Source organism: Mobula hypostoma, chromosome 17, assembly GCF_963921235.1.
Source record: "Mobula hypostoma chromosome 17, sMobHyp1.1, whole genome shotgun sequence".
Taxonomy (NCBI): Eukaryota; Metazoa; Chordata; class Chondrichthyes; order Myliobatiformes; family Myliobatidae; genus Mobula; species Mobula hypostoma.
The window spans coordinates 4222175-4240556 of record NC_086113.1 but is presented as its reverse complement, the minus strand read 5'-3'; the positions used below and the strand labels follow the sequence as shown (position 1 = coordinate 4240556).

The following is an 18382-nucleotide window of genomic DNA, read 5'->3' as shown; positions in this document are numbered from 1 at the left end:
ACAGTCAGGAAGGGGAAAGGGGTTAAGGAGCCAGTGCAGAGAACCCCTGAGGCCATCCCTCTCAACAACAGGCATATCACTTTGGATACTGTTCGGGGGGGTGCAGGGTGGTTGACCTAACAGAGGAAAGTCACAGTGGTTGGGTCTCTGGCACGGAGTCTGCCTCTGTGACTCAGAAGGGAAGGGAGGCAGAAGAGGCATGCAGTGGTGACAGGGGGTCCATTAGTTAGGGGAGCGGATATGAGGTTCAGTGAGTGAGAACAAGATTCCCGGATGCTATGTTGCCTCCCAGGTTCCAGGGCCTGGGACATCTCAGATCGAGTCCTCAGCATTCTTAAGTGGGAGGGTAAACAGCCAGAGCTTGTAGTCCATGTGGGTGTCAATGACATGGGTACGAAGACTGACAAGGTCTGCATTGGGATTTCAGAGGGTTAGGTGCTAAGTTAAAGGGCAGGACCTCCAAGGTTGTGATCTCGGGATTGCACCCTGTGCCACATGCTAGTGAGGCCAGAAGTAGGAAAGTGATAATAGTTTAACACATGGCTAATCAGCTGGTGTAGGACGGAGGGCCCTCTTCCAGGGAAGATGGGATGTGTACAAGAGGGACCATTTGCACCTGAACTGGAAGGGGAAGGGGACTTACATCCTAGCCGGAAGGCTTGTTAATGCTACATGGTAGGATTTAAACTCGAGTTGCAGGGGGTTGGAAACCAGAGTGCCAGAACAATTAGTGGAGAGGTTATGGAGACAGATGTTGGAAAGACCCCAGACAAACTCAGAAATCATAAGGTTGAGAATGGTGTGACTAGTCTGAGCTGCATATATTCCAGTGCAAGAAGTATTGCAGGAAAGGTGGATGAGCTCAGGGCACGGATCAGCAGCTGGAATTATGAAGTTATAGCCATCAGTGAGACTTGGCCGCGGGAGGGACAAGACAGGTAGCTCAGAGTTCTGGGGTTCTGTTGTTTCAGACATGACAGAGCGGGAGGGATTAAAGGAGAAGGAGTGGTGTTACTAATCAGGGAAAATTTCACAGCAGTGCTCTGTCAGGACAGACTGGAGAACTTGTCTAGTCAGGCGTTATGGGTGGAACTAAGAAATAAAAAAGGTATGACCATGTTAGTGGGGCTATATTACAGACCACCCAACATCCCGAGGGAATTAGAGCAACAAATTTGTAAAGAGATTGCAGACTCTTGCAAGAAATGTAACTTTCTTATAGTAGGTGATTTTAACTTTCCACACATTGACTGGGAATCCCATACTGTAAAAGGACTAGATGCGATAGAGTTTGTGAAATGTGTTAAGGAAAGTTTCCTCCATCAGTACGGAGAAGCCCAACGAGAGAGTGTGTGGTACTGGATCTGCTACTGGGGAATGTGACAGGGCAGGTGACAGAAGTTTGTGCAGGGGAACACTTTGCATCTACTGACCACAATGCCATTAGTTTCAAAGTAAATATGCAAAGAGATAGGTTTAGTCCATGGGTTGAGATTATAAATTGGAGAAAGGCCAATTTTGATGGTATCAGAAACGATCTGGTAAGTGTGGATTGAGACTGGCTGTTTTCTGGTAAAGGTGTACTAAAGATAACAGGCATAGAGAATCTTGGTTTTCTAGACATATTTTGGTCCTGGTTAAGGAAAAAAGGAGATGCACAGGAGGTATGGGCAAGTAGGAGCAAGTGTGGTGCTTATGGAGTATGAGGAAAAACTAGAGAACACTTAAGAAAGAAATCAGCAAGGCTAAAAGAAGGCATGAAGTTGCTCTAGCAGACAAGGTAAAGGAGAATCCCAAGGGATTCTACAGATAACCACAGTACATGTGCTTGCAACACTGTGTGTCCGACAGAGTGATCAGCAGCACTGGGGCTCCCTTTCTGTCTTTCCCTTTCCCTGTCTTGTCTCCCTTTCTCTTCACCATTTACACCTCGGACTTCAACTACTGCACAGAGTCTTGTCATCTTCAGAAGTTTTCTGATGACTCTGCCATAGTTGGATGCATCAGCAGGGGAGATGAGGCTGAGTACAGGGCTACGGTAGGAAACTTTGTCACATGGTGTGAGCAGAATTATCTGCAGCTTAATATGAAAAAGACTAAGGAGCTGGTGGTAGACCTGAGGAGGGCTAAGGCACCGGTGACCTCTGTTTCCATCCAGGGGGTCGGTGTGGACATGGTGGAGGATTACAAATACCTGGGGATACGAATTGACAATAAACTGGACTGGTCAAAGAACACTGAGGCTGTCTACAAGAAGGGTCAGAGCCATCTCTATTTCCTGAGGAGACTGAGGTCCTTCAACATCTGCCGGACGATGCTGAGGATGTTCTACGAGTCTGTGGTGGCCAGTGCTATCATGTTTGCTGTTGTGTGCTGGGGCAGCAGGCTGAGGGTAGCAGACACCAACAGAATCAACAAACTTATTTGTAAGGCCAGTGATGTTGTGGGGATGGAACTGGACACTCTGACGGTGGTGTCTGAAAAGAGGATGCTGTCCAAGTTGCATGCCATCTTGGTCAATGTCTCCCATCCACTACATAATGTACTGGTTGGGCACAGGAGTACATTCAGCCAGAGACTCATTCCTCCGAGATGCAACACAGAGCGTCATAGGAAGTCATTCCTGCCTGTGGCCATCAAACTTTACAACTCCTCCCTTGGAGGGTCAGACACACTGAGCCAATAGGCTGGTCCTGGACTTATTTCATAATTTACTGGCATAATTTACATATTACTATTTAACTATTTATTACTATTTTCTATTACTATTCTATTACTATTTATTTCTATGACTATTACTATTTACTAATAGTAATATTACTATTACTATTTATTATTTATGGTGCAACTGTAACGAAAACCAACTTCCCCCGGGATCAATAAAGTATGACTATGACTATGACTATGACTAACAGCAAAAGGATTGCAAGGGACAGAATTGGTCCTCTGGAAGATCACAATGGTAATCCATGCATGGAACCAAAACAGATGGGGGAGATCTTAAATGGATTCTTTGCATCTGTATTTACTCAGGAGATGGACACAGAGTCTATAGAAGTGAGGCAAAGTGGCGTCAACTTCATGGAGTCTGTACAGATTACAGAGGAGGAGGTGTTTGCTATCCTGAGGCAAATCAGGGTGGATAAATCCCCGGGGCTTGACAAGGTGCTCCCTTGGACCTTACAGAAGGCAAGTGCAGAAATTGCCGATGCCCTAGCAGAGATATTTAAAATATCCTTAACCAAAGAATTGGAGGATAGGCAATGTTGTTCCACTGTTTAAAAAAAGGCTCTAAACAGAAACCAGAAAATTATAGGCCAATGAGTCTGACATGAATAGTGGGAAAGTTATTGAAAGGTATTCTAAGGGACCAGATATACAGTACAAGTATTTGGATAAACATGGACTGATTAAGAATAGTCAGCATGGCTTTGTCACATCTAACCAATCTTATCATTTTTTGAGGAAGTTACCAGGAAAGTGGATGAAGGCAAGGCAGTGGATGTTGTCAACGTGGACTTTAGTGAGGCATTTGACTAGGTTCCGCATGGGAGGCTGGTCAGGGTGGTTCAGTCGCTTGGCATTCAGGATGAGGTAGTAAATTGCATTAGACATTGGTTTTGTGGAAGAAGCCAGAGAGTGGTAGTAGAGAGTTTCATCTCTGACTGGAGGCCTGTGACTAGTGGTGTGTCACAAGGATCAGTGCAGGGTCTGTTGTTGTTTGTCATCTATATCAGTGATTCGGATGATAATGTGGTTAACTGGATCAGCAAATTTGTGGATGAAACCAAGATTGGGGGTGTAGTGGACAACAAGGAAGGGTGTCATGACTTGTAGAGGGACCTGCATCAGCTGGAAAATGGACGGAAAAATGGCAGATGGAACTTAATGCAGACAAGTGTGAGCTTTTGCACTTTGGTAGGACCAACCAGGATAGGTCTTACACAGTGAACGGTAGGGCACTGAGGAGTGTGGTTGAACAGAGATCTGGGAATACAGGTATATAATTCATTGAAAGTGGCATCACAGGTAGATAGGGTTGTAAAGACAGCTTTTGGCACGTTAGCCTTCATAAATCAATGTACTGAGTACAGAAGATGGGATGTTATGTTGAAGTTGTACAAGACATTGGTGAGGCCTAGTTTGGAGTATTGTGTGCAGTTTTGGTCACCTACCTACAGGAAAGATGTAAACAAGGTAGAGGAAATTTACAAAGACGTTATTGGGTCTGGAGGACCTGTGTTATCAGGATAGATTGAATAGTTTAGGACTGTATTCTTTAGAATGTAGAAGAATTGAGGAGATTTGATAGAGGCATACAAAATTATTAGGTGTATAGATAGGGTAAATGCAGACAGGCTTTTTCCACTGAGATTAGGTTGGACCACAACCAGAGCTCCTGGCTTAAAGGTGAAAGGTGAGAAATTTCAAGGGGAACATTGGGGAAAGAGTGTGGAATGAGATGCCAGTACAAGTGGTCCATGCGAGTTTGATTTCAACGTTTAAGAGAAGTTTGGATGGGTACTTGGACAGTAGAGATATGGACGGCTATGGTCCTGGTGCAGGTCGATGGGAGTAGGCAGTTTAAATGGACTAGATGGGCAAAGCGCCTGTTTCTGTGTTGTACTTCTCTATCTCTCTGAGAGATTGATATAGTAGACAGTTGGAATTTTTCCCCTGAGCAGAATTATCTAACACCAGAGGATGTGTTTTTAAGTCTTTAAGATATACGAGCAGAATTAGGCTATTCAGCCCATCAAGTTTGTTCTGCCATTCCATAAAGGTGAAAAGTTGAGAAGAACTTTGGCCCGTCTCAGTGAGGACTCTGACCTGCTTTTAGTTTATCCCTGCTTACATTCACCTGGTAAAATAGACATCTCTGGAAAATCTAATTCAACTGTTTAAGGCAATCCAGTCTACTGCAAAACTGGTTCAAATCTGACCCACAGAATTAACTGCTACCCTGTCTGTAATATCGACAACATAAACAAGGGGATTCTGCAGACGCTGGAAATGTAGAGTAACACACAAAATGCTGGAGGAACTCAGCAGGTCAGGCAGCATCTATGGAAATGAGTAAACAGTTGATGCTTTGGGCTGAGAACTTTCATCAGGACTGGAAAGGTAGGGGAGGGGAATGAGTACAAGCTGTCAGGTGAGAGCGAGGGTGGTGTGGGAGGGGGGATGAAGAGAGAAGCTGGGAGATGATAGGTGTAAAAGGTAAAGGGCTAAAGAAGAAAGAATCTGATAGGAGAGGAGAGGAGAGGGGACCACCCTTTGGTTCCCTCCTCTCCTTTCTTCCATGGTATGATATACTAACATCAAGTTGAGTTTATTGTCATCTATATAAATACATGTGTGCACAGATGTAATGAATAACTTACTCGCAGCAGCACCACGCTCACATAGCATCATATAAGCAACATTAGAGTTTCCTAGAAACACGACAACAGCATCAAAAACACCTTCCTAAAGAGGCAACACAGTATCAGATTATAAAAACAAGACGTTCGGCATTATGATAGTGAGAGGCACAGACAGAGTAGATAGACAGAATCTTTGTCCAAGGGCTGAAATGCCTAATAGCAGAGAACATGCCTTTAAGGTGAGAGGGGGTTACTTCAAAGAAGATGTGAGAGGCAAGTTTTTTTTCTCCCTCACAGAGGCAGTATCTGTGGGGGAGAATAAATGCCCAGAATTTCAGGGTGAGACCCTTCATCAGGACTTGAAAGGAAGGTGGGGCAGGCTGCCTGGTGAGGGTGGGGGTGCGGTGATGAAGTAAGAAGCAGGGAGGCGATAGGTGGAAAAGGTAAATGGGCTGAAGAAGATGGGGTTTGATAGGAGAGGAGAGTGGACCACGGGAGAAAGGGGAGGAGGAGGGGAAACACAGCAACACACACAGAATGCTGGGGTAACTCAGGCAGCATCCATGGAGAGGAATAAACAGTGGATGCTTTGGGCTGAGGTCCCTCATCAGGATAATGTAAACTGGAGCTTCAGTGTCAGGTTTAGGATTTTCTGCATCATATCTCATAAAAGGACATTTTGCATTACCAGCCTGTCATTTTCTGACCACCAAATTGGAAGTTAGAAAATTGCAGGGTGGAGGTGCAGAAAATTCACTTCAGCAAAACTGAGAGGCTGCCAGGAGCACTAAAGTAGAAATTCTTGGCCAAGATCCATGCACCCACTCACGGAAATTACTAGTTTACTGGCTTTTTTTAGGCACCGCAGTATTCTTCAATTGTAGCATGTGACTGACTGGACTGACCTAATCTGATCTCCATAGGAGCTGAATCCAGCCATTTGGCCCATCGAGTCTGCTCTGCCATTCAACCATGGCTGATTCATCTTCCATCTCAACCCCATTCTCCCTGATGGTAGTAATTGGCAAAGAGTGTACGTTACAGAGCATGCTTAGGACTCTGTTCCCTAGAGTGGAGAAGATTGAGGAGAGTTTAGATAGGGGGATACAAAATTATGATAAATTATTATATATAATTATAATATTATAAATTATAATAGATAGGGTAAATGCAAGCAGGCTTTTTCCACTGTTGTTGGGGGAGACTTGAACTAGGGATCATGGGTTAAGGGTGAAAGGTTAAGTGTTTAAGGGGAACCTGAGGGGGAACTTCTCTCAGAGGGCAGTGAGAGTGTGGGATGAGCTGCCTGTGGAAGTAAGACTGAGTTCAATATTGAAGAGAAGTTTGTTTAGGTACATGGATGGGAGGGATGTGGAGGGCACTGGTTCTGGTGCAGGTCGATGGATTTAGGCAGATTAATGATTTGGCACAGAGCTGAGTGGCCTTTTTCTGTGCTGTAGTGCTCTATGATTCTAATATTCAGTGATCCTTTGTAGGATAAGATCTATTTTGGTTCACAAGTATGAACACTTCTTGCACCTTAATGTTCTTTTCCGTATGAAAGGGACACTACCGTCTCATTCGTGACTTCAGTTGGCCCGGGTACGTGGAGTTAATAAACCGAATACTTAACATTGGTTCAACGTAATCATCAGTGAGCCAGCAAAGCCAGAAGCCAGGTTAATGCAGCTGGCGTAATCGGGGACATGCCCACTAGAAGTCCCCTGCACCGATGCCCATCGTCCTCCGATGTTATCCTCACCGGCAACACACACACGATACTGGAGGATCTATGGATAAGAGTACAGTCAACGAGACCCTTCAGCAGGACTGGGGGTGGGGTGGGGGGGGGGAAGCTGAGGAGTAGATTTGAAAGGTGGGGGGAGGGATGAAGCAAAGAGCCGGGAAGTGGTGAAAGAGACAGAAGGCCATGGAAGAAAGAAAAGGGGGGGTTGGCACCAGAGGGAGGAGATGGGCGATTAAGGAGATAACAGGAACAAGAGGACGGGAAATGGTGAATGGCGAAGGGGGGGGAGGCATTACCGGAAGTTTGAGAAACCGATGTTTGTGCCATCAGGTTGGCGGCTACCCAAACGGAATATAAGGTGTTGTTCCTCCAACCTTATTCAGAAAGTGGAGGAGGCCATGGATGGAAATATCAGAATAGGAATGGGAAGTGGAATTAAAATGGGTGGCCACTGGGAGATCCCGCTTGTTCGGGCGGATGGAGTGTAGATGCTCGGAGAAGTGGTCTTGCCATCTACGCCGGGTCTCACCAGTATACAGGAAGCCACACCAGGAGCACCAAACACAGTAAATGACCCCAACAGACTCACAGGTGAAGTGTTGCCTCACCTGGAAGGACTGTCTGGGGCCCTGAATGGTCGTGAGGGAGGAGGTGTAGGGGCAGGTGTAGCACTTGTCCCACTTGCAGGGATAAGTGCTAGGGGAGAGATCAGTGGGGAGGGACGAATGGACAAGGGTGTCACGTAGGGAGCAGAAGGTGAAGGGGGGAGGGAAAGATGTGTTTGGTGGTGGGATCCTGTTGGAGGTGGTAAAAGTTTCGGAGAATTATGTGCTGGATGTGGAGGCTGGTGGGGTGGTAAGTGACGACCCCGGTGTCCCCGGTGGGGTGGTGGGAGGATGGGGTGAGAGCAGACATGCATTAAATGGAACAGATGGTTGAGGACAATGTTGATGGCTAGGAAGGGAAGCCCCTTTCTTTGAAAAAGGAGGACATCTCCTTCATTCTAGAATGAAAAGCCTCATCCTGAGAGCAGGTGTGGCGGAGACAGAGGAACTGAGAATGTCACAAGGAGGACCCAAATGCAAGACACAGACACTGAAGTACTAGGAACTGGACAATGTTTATTAAGGATGCTAGGGAAACCAAGGAGAGAGGACAAGATGATAACATGAAGGTAGACGTAGACTGACAAACCGGAAAACCTGGACTTGGACTTGGATTTGGGATTTGAACTTGACAGGGAACTCAGGTCATGACTCAGAACTCGGTACCTGGGTCTTGACTTAGTTCTTGACTAAGGACTCGGACTTGGCTCGGACACAGAACACTGAGCAGGGGCTCCTCCTTGGATGCAGGACAGAGCTGGGACTCTTCTTAGACACAGGGCACAAAACACTGAGACTGTTTTTCACTCAGGGTAGCAGCAAACGGCCAGACCTACCCTGCGGAGGAGAGAACACAGAGAGACAAAACCACACAACGATAGACTGTTAACTCGACATGAAAAGGCTCCAAGGGGCGGCAAGCCCTCAAAGTGGCCCAGGAACTACAGCCAGCGGCTGTAGTCTCACTCAACTAACACACATCAAAGTTGCTGGTGAACGCAGCAGGCCAGGCAGCATCTCTAGGAAGAGGTACAGTCGACATTTCGGGCCGAGACCCTTCATCAGGACTAACTGAAAGAAGAGCTAGTAAGAGATTTGAAAGTTGGAGGGGGAGGGGGAGATCACTGCTGTGTTCACTAGTAACTTTGATGTGTGTTGCTTGAATTTCCAGCATCTGCAGATTTCCTCGTGTTTGCTAGTCTCACTCAGGCGGGTTAAGTTGACGGGGATTCTGACGAGGACGGTCCAGCAAAGGAATAGCTGGACCCGTGAGCTATTTATGTTGCAAGCCCGAAATGAGGATCAGCTGCCTAAATTAAAGCGCCCAATGGAACAAGGGAAAACAGAAACAAACGGAATGCGGAATCCACGGACCGGACCGTGACAGAGAAAGGTGAATGGCATTTTACAAGTAACGGGGTGGGACGAGCTATAGTCCGGGTAGCTATGAGAGTCCGTTGGTTTATAATAGACATAGTGGGATAAGCTGTTTCCGGAGATAGATACAGTGAGATCGAGAAAGGGAAGTGTTGGAAATGGACCAGGTGAATTTGAGGGCCGGGTGGAAGTTGGAGGCTTCCAAAGTCCTCACCTCACCGGTGTGACTTTGTGACGCAGTTAAGATTCAAACCTGGCGAAACTCCTTTAATCAGCGTTAGTGCGTCCGGAATGATTCTTTGGAGTTAGACCCCACGGGGGTGAATGGGTATCCCATTATACAGGTACTGTTGAACTGACTGTGTACGCTACGTGTTATTACTCGCTCTCTTAGTGTTCCTTGCATAGTTACTCCGAATTGCACCGTGCAGTAATGAAGACGTGCCGAAAAGTTAACGAACTGCAGATGCCGAAAATCTGGGGGGAAAATGCAAAGGTGTTCAAGGATATAATTAACAAATACTCTGACCAGTGGGACCTAGGCGGTGCTTTTGGCGTTAACTGCAATTTTAGATTGTATTAGTAATTGCGATTAAGTGTGTCACTGCTGGCGGAGAGCACCAGTCTCCTGAACCAGCGTGGATAACTTCGCTCACCCCGACGCTGAACTGATTCTACAACTCGTGAGCTGGCTTGTAAGGGCTATACAATTCGCGTTCGCGATATTTGTTGCCTATTTTATTTACTTTTTTATATATACTTGCACAGCTTGGTGTCTTTTGCATGTTACTTGATTGCCCGTCTTTGTGTGCGGTTTTTAATTGATTCCATTGTGTTTCTTTGTACTTACCGTGAATGCCTGCAAGAAAACGAGTCTCAGGGTTGTTTCTGATGTATATGTACTTCAAAAATAAACATGGAACAGTAGGGCACTGGACAGGCTGTTCAGCCCAGAACCCTGTGCCATTCCTGATGTCAGTTCATACTGTGTTTCATTCCCTTGGTTCTCGTGTGTCTGTCTAAAAACCTTTCAAACTCTCTAACTGCCCGTTTCCACAACTACCTGGTTAACCATTCTGGGCAGCTACCACTCTCCAGATATATAAATCAAAACTTGCCCTTCTATCACCTTTAAACATCTGTCCTCTGACCTTGATCAGATGGTGGGATACAGTTGATGGGCCGAATGGTTTAACCCTGCCCCTATCTGTTACGGTTTTAAAAGCACATCTTTTAGTGCTTGATGTTTCTACCCTGGGATGAGATAATGTCTGTCCACCGTATTAATGCCTTTATTGATTTTGAAACCCTCTGATCTCCCCTCAGCCTCTGACCCTCTAAGGAGAACACTCCAAATTTGTCCAATCTCTCCTTATAACTCATGCCCTCTAATTCCGGCAGCATCTGTGTGAACCTCTTCTTCTCTTCCTGTAATTAGGTGACCAGAAAACCACTACGCTACCAATCATTTTCGCAAATTTCTCAATGTAAGCTGAGACATAGTAAACAGTAATGTCTGAGACAAAGTAGAATTTATTACTAAAATACTTTCATGTTACCATAGCCTGAGATCCATTTTCTTGCAGGCATTTACAGAAAAATAAATAAAAGTAGAATTTATGAAAAAACTACACATAAATACTGAGAAATAATCAATGTGCAAAGAGGTGCAAATTGTGTGAATAAATAATACTGAGAACATGACGTGTGGGGTCCTGGAAAGTGAGTCTATAAGTTGTGCCATCAGTTCAGAGGTGTGTAAGTGAAGGTATCCACACCAGTTCAGGAGCCTGATGGTTGAAGGGTAATAACTGTTCCTGAACCTGGTGCTGTGGGACTTAAGGCTCCTGTCCCTCCTGCCTGATGATGGTAGTGAGAGGAGAGCATGGCCTGGATGGTTGAGGTCCTTGATGACGATGCTGCTTTCTTGCGACAGCGCTTAGTGTAGATGTGTTCAGTGTTGGGGAGTATTTTGCCTGCATCCACCACTTTGTGCAGACATTTCTGTTCCTGGGCATTGATGTTTCCATACCAGGCCATGTTCCAATCAGTTAGATACTTTCCCCTGTGCATCTACAGAAGTTTGACAACATTTTCAATTGATTGGAAAGGAATAAGACACAATGAAGTTACATTTGACACAAAACTTTCCAAATCATTGGTGTATTTAAGTGGTGAGACAACAGTTCCTGACGAAGGGTCTCGGCCTGAAACGTCGACTGCGCCTCTTCCTATAGATGCTGCTTGGCCTGCTGCGTTCACCAGCAACTTTGATGTATGTTGCTTGAATTTCCAGCATCTGCAGAATTCCTGTTGTTTTAGTTTCTGATATTCCTCAGAATTTCAAAAGAAAAGGAAGCCCAGGGCAGCATTTTATAAAAATGTTCTTGTATCAAAAAGGCAAACTGGAAATTAAGACAAAAAAACATAAAAACAGAATTAGGTTATTTGGTCCATCATGGCGGATATATTTTCCTTCTCCGCTCCATTCTCCTGCCAATTCCCCATTAACCTTGACACCCTTGCTGTCAAGAACTTAGCAGCCTCTGCTTTAAATCTACTCAATTTGGTCTCCACGGCTGTTTATGGTAATGAATACCACAGAGTGACTCTCCTACTGCGAAAGAAATTCCTCCTCATCTCTGTTCTAAAGGGTCATCCTTCTATTCTGAGGCTGTGTCCTCAGGTCCTAGACAAGTCAAACTTCATCCCGTCCTCAACAGGGCAGGAGGTACAGGAGCCTTGGGTCCCACACCACCAGTTTCAGGAACGGTTATTACCCTGCACCTCCAAGCCACAACTCTGAACTGATCCCATTATCTACAGACTCTTTGCAACTCTTGTTCTCTGTATTTTTTTTAATTGCACAGTTTGTATTTTGCACACTGTTTGTCATTGTTTATGTACAGTGCCTTGCAAATTCTGTTTATTCCCGTGAATGCCTGCAAGAAACCCATCCCAGTGTGGCATATGCAACATATATGTACTTCGATAATAAATTTCCTTTGAACAATATTTCTACCATGTATTGAAACCTATAGAATATTGAAGGGTCTACAGCAGGTAAAGTGGATGTAAAGAGAATACTTTCTATGGTGGGGGAGTCTAGGACCAGAATAGAGGGATGTTCATTTAGAACAGAAACGAAGAGGGATTTCTTTTGCCAGAGTGTGATGAATCTGTGGAATTCATTGCCACAGTTGCTATGGGGATCATGTCATTAGGGTATCTTAAGGTTGGAGGGTATTATCTTGTTTGGTCTGGTGTTGAAGGTAGGAGAATAGGTTTGCGGGGGGATCCTAAATTGGCAATCATGGAATGGTGGAACAGACCTAATGGGGTGAATGGCCTAATTCTGTTCCTATGTCATATGGTCTTGTATGGAAGAGCACAGTAATCCACTCCCTTACTAAGTACATGCAAGTTGTTGTGTAAGATGTGTCTCAGTGATTGTGAATACTGTCAGCAAGCAGAATATACCTAACCCAGCATGGAAGGAACCCTTTCATCTACCGGTGACTACAGATGTCATCTTCAAGTTGCTTAATTCAAGCCTTCTCCTGAACTGAATTGTCCTAATAAAGCATGCTGTAGGATTGTGTAGAAAAAAAATCACAGTTTAAATTCAAGCTCTGACTGTTTCAATCAAACAAGAATACCCACCCAGCTGGAACTCGAGCAGCAGTATTTGATTTGAGCAAATTTCTACCCATGTACCCTGCAGAGCATACTGACTGCATCACCGTCTGGTGTGGAGGAGTCACTGAACAAGCAGGGCCAGATTAACCTAGTAGCAAAAGTAGCATATGCTACGGGCCCCGCCTGCACTAAATGCTTGCAAGCTGCAGTCTGGTGAAATCAGCATCTCACCGTATTCTCACGACCGTTAGAGTGAGTTTTGGGTAGATGATTCATTTACACTTCAATAAATGACTTCAGCCATCAGTCTTCTGTTTTTTGACAAAATACTGTGGATTGAGTTCGTAATGCATTTCCTAAAAGCTGTGAACCCAGTTTCATTTGTAACAATGCATCTCTGGCGCCTCTGAGACAAGAATGCTAAATTTACAGGTAGCTGCGAAGACACCATATCTATGGTTTTTGAATATGAATTGTCCTCTATGTTAGCACGTAATTTACCAAGTAATGTATTATAGATTTTAACTTGCATTCCTAAAGGCCATGAATGCCAGCTTAGGCATACTGGCACCAATAGAATGAATTTAATCAAAAGATGTGAAAAATTCAAAGAATTGCCTATACCTGTAACTTTGAACTGTCCTCTGTGTTAGGCAAATAAATATTGAGCCTCAATCACAAGGCGTTTAGATCTGTTCTGCCAGGGGTCTCTCCTGTTGTAACCTTGTTTTGTCGAATAAAGAAACTGCCTCGTACCTGCCAGTAACGCACCGCTCTGTGGTTTCATCCACGCCACACAACGACGATCTGGCAACGCTGTTGTTTTCATGTCGGGAGAGCTGCATGCTGCATGGTATAGTATGTGTGTACAGGCATGTGTTGGCTCCTTGCTGTGTCGTGGTGACCTTTGTGCTATCTCCCACGCTCCCAAGCCGCTGCAGCGGGTACTGTTACGCCGCTGGAGGGTGGCCGCCACGGTGAGCCTGCGACAAGGGACGTGCGACTCAACAGTTTTATGTGACCCAGTTCATGATTCCTCATTTTTTTCCTGATTGTAGGTAGTCCGAACCAGCTCAGGAACATACAAGATCGGATTAGACTGTGAGTTTCAACCTGTATTTCCCAATTGAAATGAGTTTCAATAAGCAACTAAAGAGATAATTTTCAGAACACTATTCCTAGTTGGTTGTTAAGTGCATGTGATCCACACACGCTCATAGCCACAACCGTCACATAAATTTGTTATTGTTCACTAGTCTTTGTTGATACTGCTACTTAGCCTTTGTAACATAAACTATTTGTTTTTAAATGCATATTTCATTTTTTTTCCATTGCAGATAGCAGTGAGCAATAGAGCCAGAGATATTGGACGTCGTTATGCTTCTGGAAGTGCAAAATGTAAAGTGAAGGAAGAAAAAGAAAGAAGAAACCAGCTTGTGATATCAAAGACACGTAAGTTGGCAGAATATTTTGATGTTCATGGAGATGGTGATGGTGTTATAACGGCTGAAGCTGGAAACGTAGGTAGTTTTATTACTTTTGACATCTGAAATTGATACCTACATGTAAGTAATACTATTACTGAAGTGTCAGACATTTGTCGTATTATCTGGCTGTATAGCAAATGAAAAACTTGAATTACTTTACTCTGTAAGTAAATAATTTAGGTTTTAATACTTATGTGCATTTTTAAAATGTAGGGCCCCTTTATTACATATGCTACAGGCCCCGCACTAGCTTAATCCGGCCCTGTGCACATGGTTGGAAAAAGCTGCAGGAAGTTGTAAACTCGGCCAGATCCATCATGGGCACCAGCCTCCCCAGCGTCCAGGGCATTTCCAAAGAGTAATGTCTCAGGAAGGCAACATCCATAACCAAGGACCCAATCACCCAGGACATGCTCTCATCTACCATTGTCTGCGGTCCAGGAAAGGCAATGCAAACCAGTGGACTAGTTTCTGTAACAGATATTTGAAAGTAGCGGTTAGTGTAACATTTTACAATGCCAGCAATTCAGGTTCAATACCCTCCACCGTCTGTCAGACGTTTGTGCAATGCCTCCGTGATTGCATGGATATCCTCCAAGCACTATGGGCTTCCTCCCACAGTCTAAAGACATGTGAGTGAGTTGGTTAATTAGTCACGTGGGTATAATTGTGCATCACAGCTTGGTTGGGTCGGAATGTGCCTGTTACCATATTGTATCTTAAATAAAATGACAGGGTCAGAGCTTACCTGTAGAATTTAATTCCTGCTGATATTTGAACACAGAAATACAAGCTTTTATAAGATGTTCTAAATTAAACAATACATTATCATTACTGGTTCAAATTCTCTTACTCTTTGACAGGTCCCTCATCTGAAGCAAATGGAAGAAATAAAAATGACTTGAAATTGTAAAAGTTTATTTAGCTTTGAGAAATTTAATGTTTATCATAGCAGTCAGTCAAGGTAAAAATGGGCAATCATTCATTGAGCTTGGATTGCAGCCAATTTGTCAGTCAGCGGTGTTTTGGTTGTTTGTTGTGTCAGTGGAACAGCACAATGGGTTGTTCAAAGCCGATGTTGTGCAGAGTAGACCTGAATAACACAATATAATTGATGGCTCTGAAATCTTTACTCTAAGAATTCAAAAGAAATCTGCAGTCTGCTTGTCTACACATGGTTTTGCATTAGTCAATGGGAAACATATCAAGGCCTTTTCCATTCTCAAAGAACGTTCTGCTATTTGGAATTGTTTTCTGTACTACTTCCTGTGTCTGTGGCGTGACATAACTCAATATGTAAGCTGAGAGCAAGTTAATGTGTGAAGTTCAAAGTAAATTTATTATCAAAGAGTGTGTGTGTGTGTGTGTGTATATTAATGAAAGACTGCGCAAGAGGGTGGACAACCAGAGTACAAAAGACAACGAAATGTGCAGATAAAAACGAAACAAAAAAGGAGTAATAATTGAACAAGCGCAATCAAATTGCTGGAGGAACTCAGCAGGCCAGGCAGCATCAGTGTGAAGGGTACTGATGAAGGGTTTCGGCCCGAAATGTCAACTATACTCTTTTTCCATCGATGCTCCCTGGCCTGCTGAGTTCCATGGTGTCGTCGTATGACATGGGCGATCATGACCTTCACCGTGATTGCTCTTGGTAAATTTTTCTACAGGAGTGGTTTGTCATGCCTCTTTCTGGGCAGTGTCTTTACAGGACGGGTGCCAGCCATTATCAATACTGATCAGAGATTGTCTGCCTGGCTTCAGTGGTGACATAACCAGGACTTGCGATCTGCACTGGCTGCTCCCATGGCTTCACATGACCCTGATCGGGGATTGGGGGGGGAGGGGGAGGGGGCTCTAAGCAGGTGCTGGGGTGACCTGCAGGCTAACGGAGGGAAGGAGTGTCTTACACCTGCTTTGGTAGAGACCTGTCTCCACCCCATCACTCGGGTGTCACATGTGCAGTTTGAAAATGCATTCAGTTTGAACTCTGAGGGTCCGGGGGAGGCAGTGTCGTTGTCCTTTCCCAGTGTTGCTGATATCAATGCTGCCTGATTATTATCTCTCCCGTAGCAACTGGGAGGAATGCAGATGACAACACGATGATCAGATCGGCATTAATTAGGTAGGGAGCAGCTACGGGAGGGTTGTATTTCAGGCTAATCATTTGCACAATCAAATGATAATGCAAAATAGCCTGAGACTCCAGTGAGGCTTTCATTGGAGACGTTGCAATAACTGATGGTTTCTAGTGGTATACTGGGTCTCAAGCGGCCCACCTCACTCTGCTCTCAGCAGTGATCTGCTTATCGAGGAGAGGTGCTTCATTGCAGAATGCAACACTTTGTACATGTGCTCCCCCCGAATCCAGACCACTTTTCAGTCTCTCTACACACCAGGGAGGGAAAGAACAGGAGTTGGTGATCAATGGTACAGAGCAAGGCCTCCCTCATTTATCTCTACCTCCCCTGCTCGCTCCTGTGGAGTGGCCACAGTGCCTATTGGGAACATGGAACAGTACAGCGCAGTGCGGCACGGTACAGCACTGTACGGTACAGTGCAGTACAGCACGGTGCAGTATGGTACAGTACACCATGGCAGAGCACTGTACGGTACAGTGCAGTACAGCACGGTGCAGTATGGTACAGTACACCATGGCAGAGCACTGTACGGTACAGTGCAGTACAGCACGGTGCAGTATGGTACAGTACACCATGGCAGAGCACTGTACGGTACAGTGCAGTACAGCACGGTGCAGTATGGTACAGTACACCATGGCAGAGCACTGTACGGTACAGTGCAGTACAGCACGGTGCAGTATGGTACAGTACACCATGGCAGAGCACTGTACGGTACAGTACAGTACAGCACGGTGCAGTATGGTACAGTACACCATGGCAGAGCACTGTACGGTACAGTACAGTACAGGCTCTTTGGCCCATGATGTTGTGCTGACCTTTTAACCTGAATCACAATCGGGTTTGTTTTTACCACCGATAATCTATCTTGTGAGATTAGTTGTTTTGCAGCAGCAGTACAGAGTAATGCGTTAACAATACCATAAATTGCAATAAGATATTGTGGTTTATAATATATTTGATGCACTGTTTTGCTGCCACAAAGCAATACACGTACAGTATAGTGCGAAACGAGAGCAAAACTAGCCAGGTAGAGTTTATAGGTTCCTGAACCGTTCAGAAATCCGGTGGCACTCTACAATCAATCTAACCTGCCCCCCCCCCCCACCCCCACAAAGACATCCAGTGTTCCAGCTCTGAAACAAGCTTGGGTGAGAAATGCAAGGTCAGAACCAAGCTGTCAGTTACCAAAACTGTTCAGACAGATTGGATTAATGAACTGATACCCAAGCAGTTTCTCTTAGCAGCTTGCCAGCCACTTTAACCTCACCTCCAGCTCTGACGCTGTTGGAATGGGATGTTTACCCAGCTGCAATGCGTTCCGGCAGAATGGCCACCATCGACTGTCTGCCTGGGCAAGTGAAGGATCTCCTGTGATGTTTTTTTCGTGTGGGGAGTGGTAAATCTCCTCTGCACTCTCTCTAAAGCTTTTGTCTATCCTATCATGAGGCTCCCAGAACTGAATACAACTCTGTGTGCTTGTTATCAAGTTCAAGTTTACTGTCATCTAACTGTACATGTATACAACCAAATGAAAGGACTTTCCTCCGGAACACAGTGCACCCTGAAACTTTTATCACACATAGCATAAACCAAAATATTGGACTATAAATAAGTTACTAAATTGAATACAAAATGCACGTAGTAAAGTGCAGCACAGGTAAACAGCTTGCTGTCCTAGTGACTAGGCCTTGCGGGTGGCAGGGTGTTCGTTAGTATCACAGCCTGAGGGAGAAGCTCTTATCAGGTCAGAACCATCGGGACTGCTCAGCTTCTTAGAGAGACCCTTTCCAAGCTGAACAGTCAATGTCGTGGTTCTTCAAGGAATTTTCTGTCCTTGTTTCCTGACAAGTTTCGCTCAAGCTTTTGATTGGAGACTGTGGTGCTTGCATGCAGAACTATTAGCTGATTGGACTTGAAATTTAGTGTTCAAGTCCCTCAGCTAAAGATGAGGTTAAAAAGATGAGGTTAGCTTTATTTGTCACGTGTACATTTAAACACAGTGAAATGCGTCAGGTGCGTC

General features: G+C 44.9%; 1 long non-coding RNA gene across 2 annotated transcripts in view; it reads left to right on the top strand.

Moving 5' to 3' along the window:
- The first annotated feature begins 9154 nt into the window (after positions 1-9154).
- The window catches only part of LOC134357794 (uncharacterized), a 198398-nt gene continuing 189170 nt past the window's right edge, over positions 9155-18382 (top strand). The window contains exons 1-4 of one of the 2 annotated variants that reach the window (XR_010020728.1): positions 9155-9439; positions 13793-13835; positions 14072-14186; positions 15085-15700. This is a non-coding gene — a long non-coding RNA (uncharacterized LOC134357794). Of the gene's footprint in view, positions 9440-13792; positions 13836-14071; positions 14187-15084; positions 15701-18382 lie in introns of those variants that run through there. The other variant, XR_010020729.1, reaches the window with a different exon arrangement.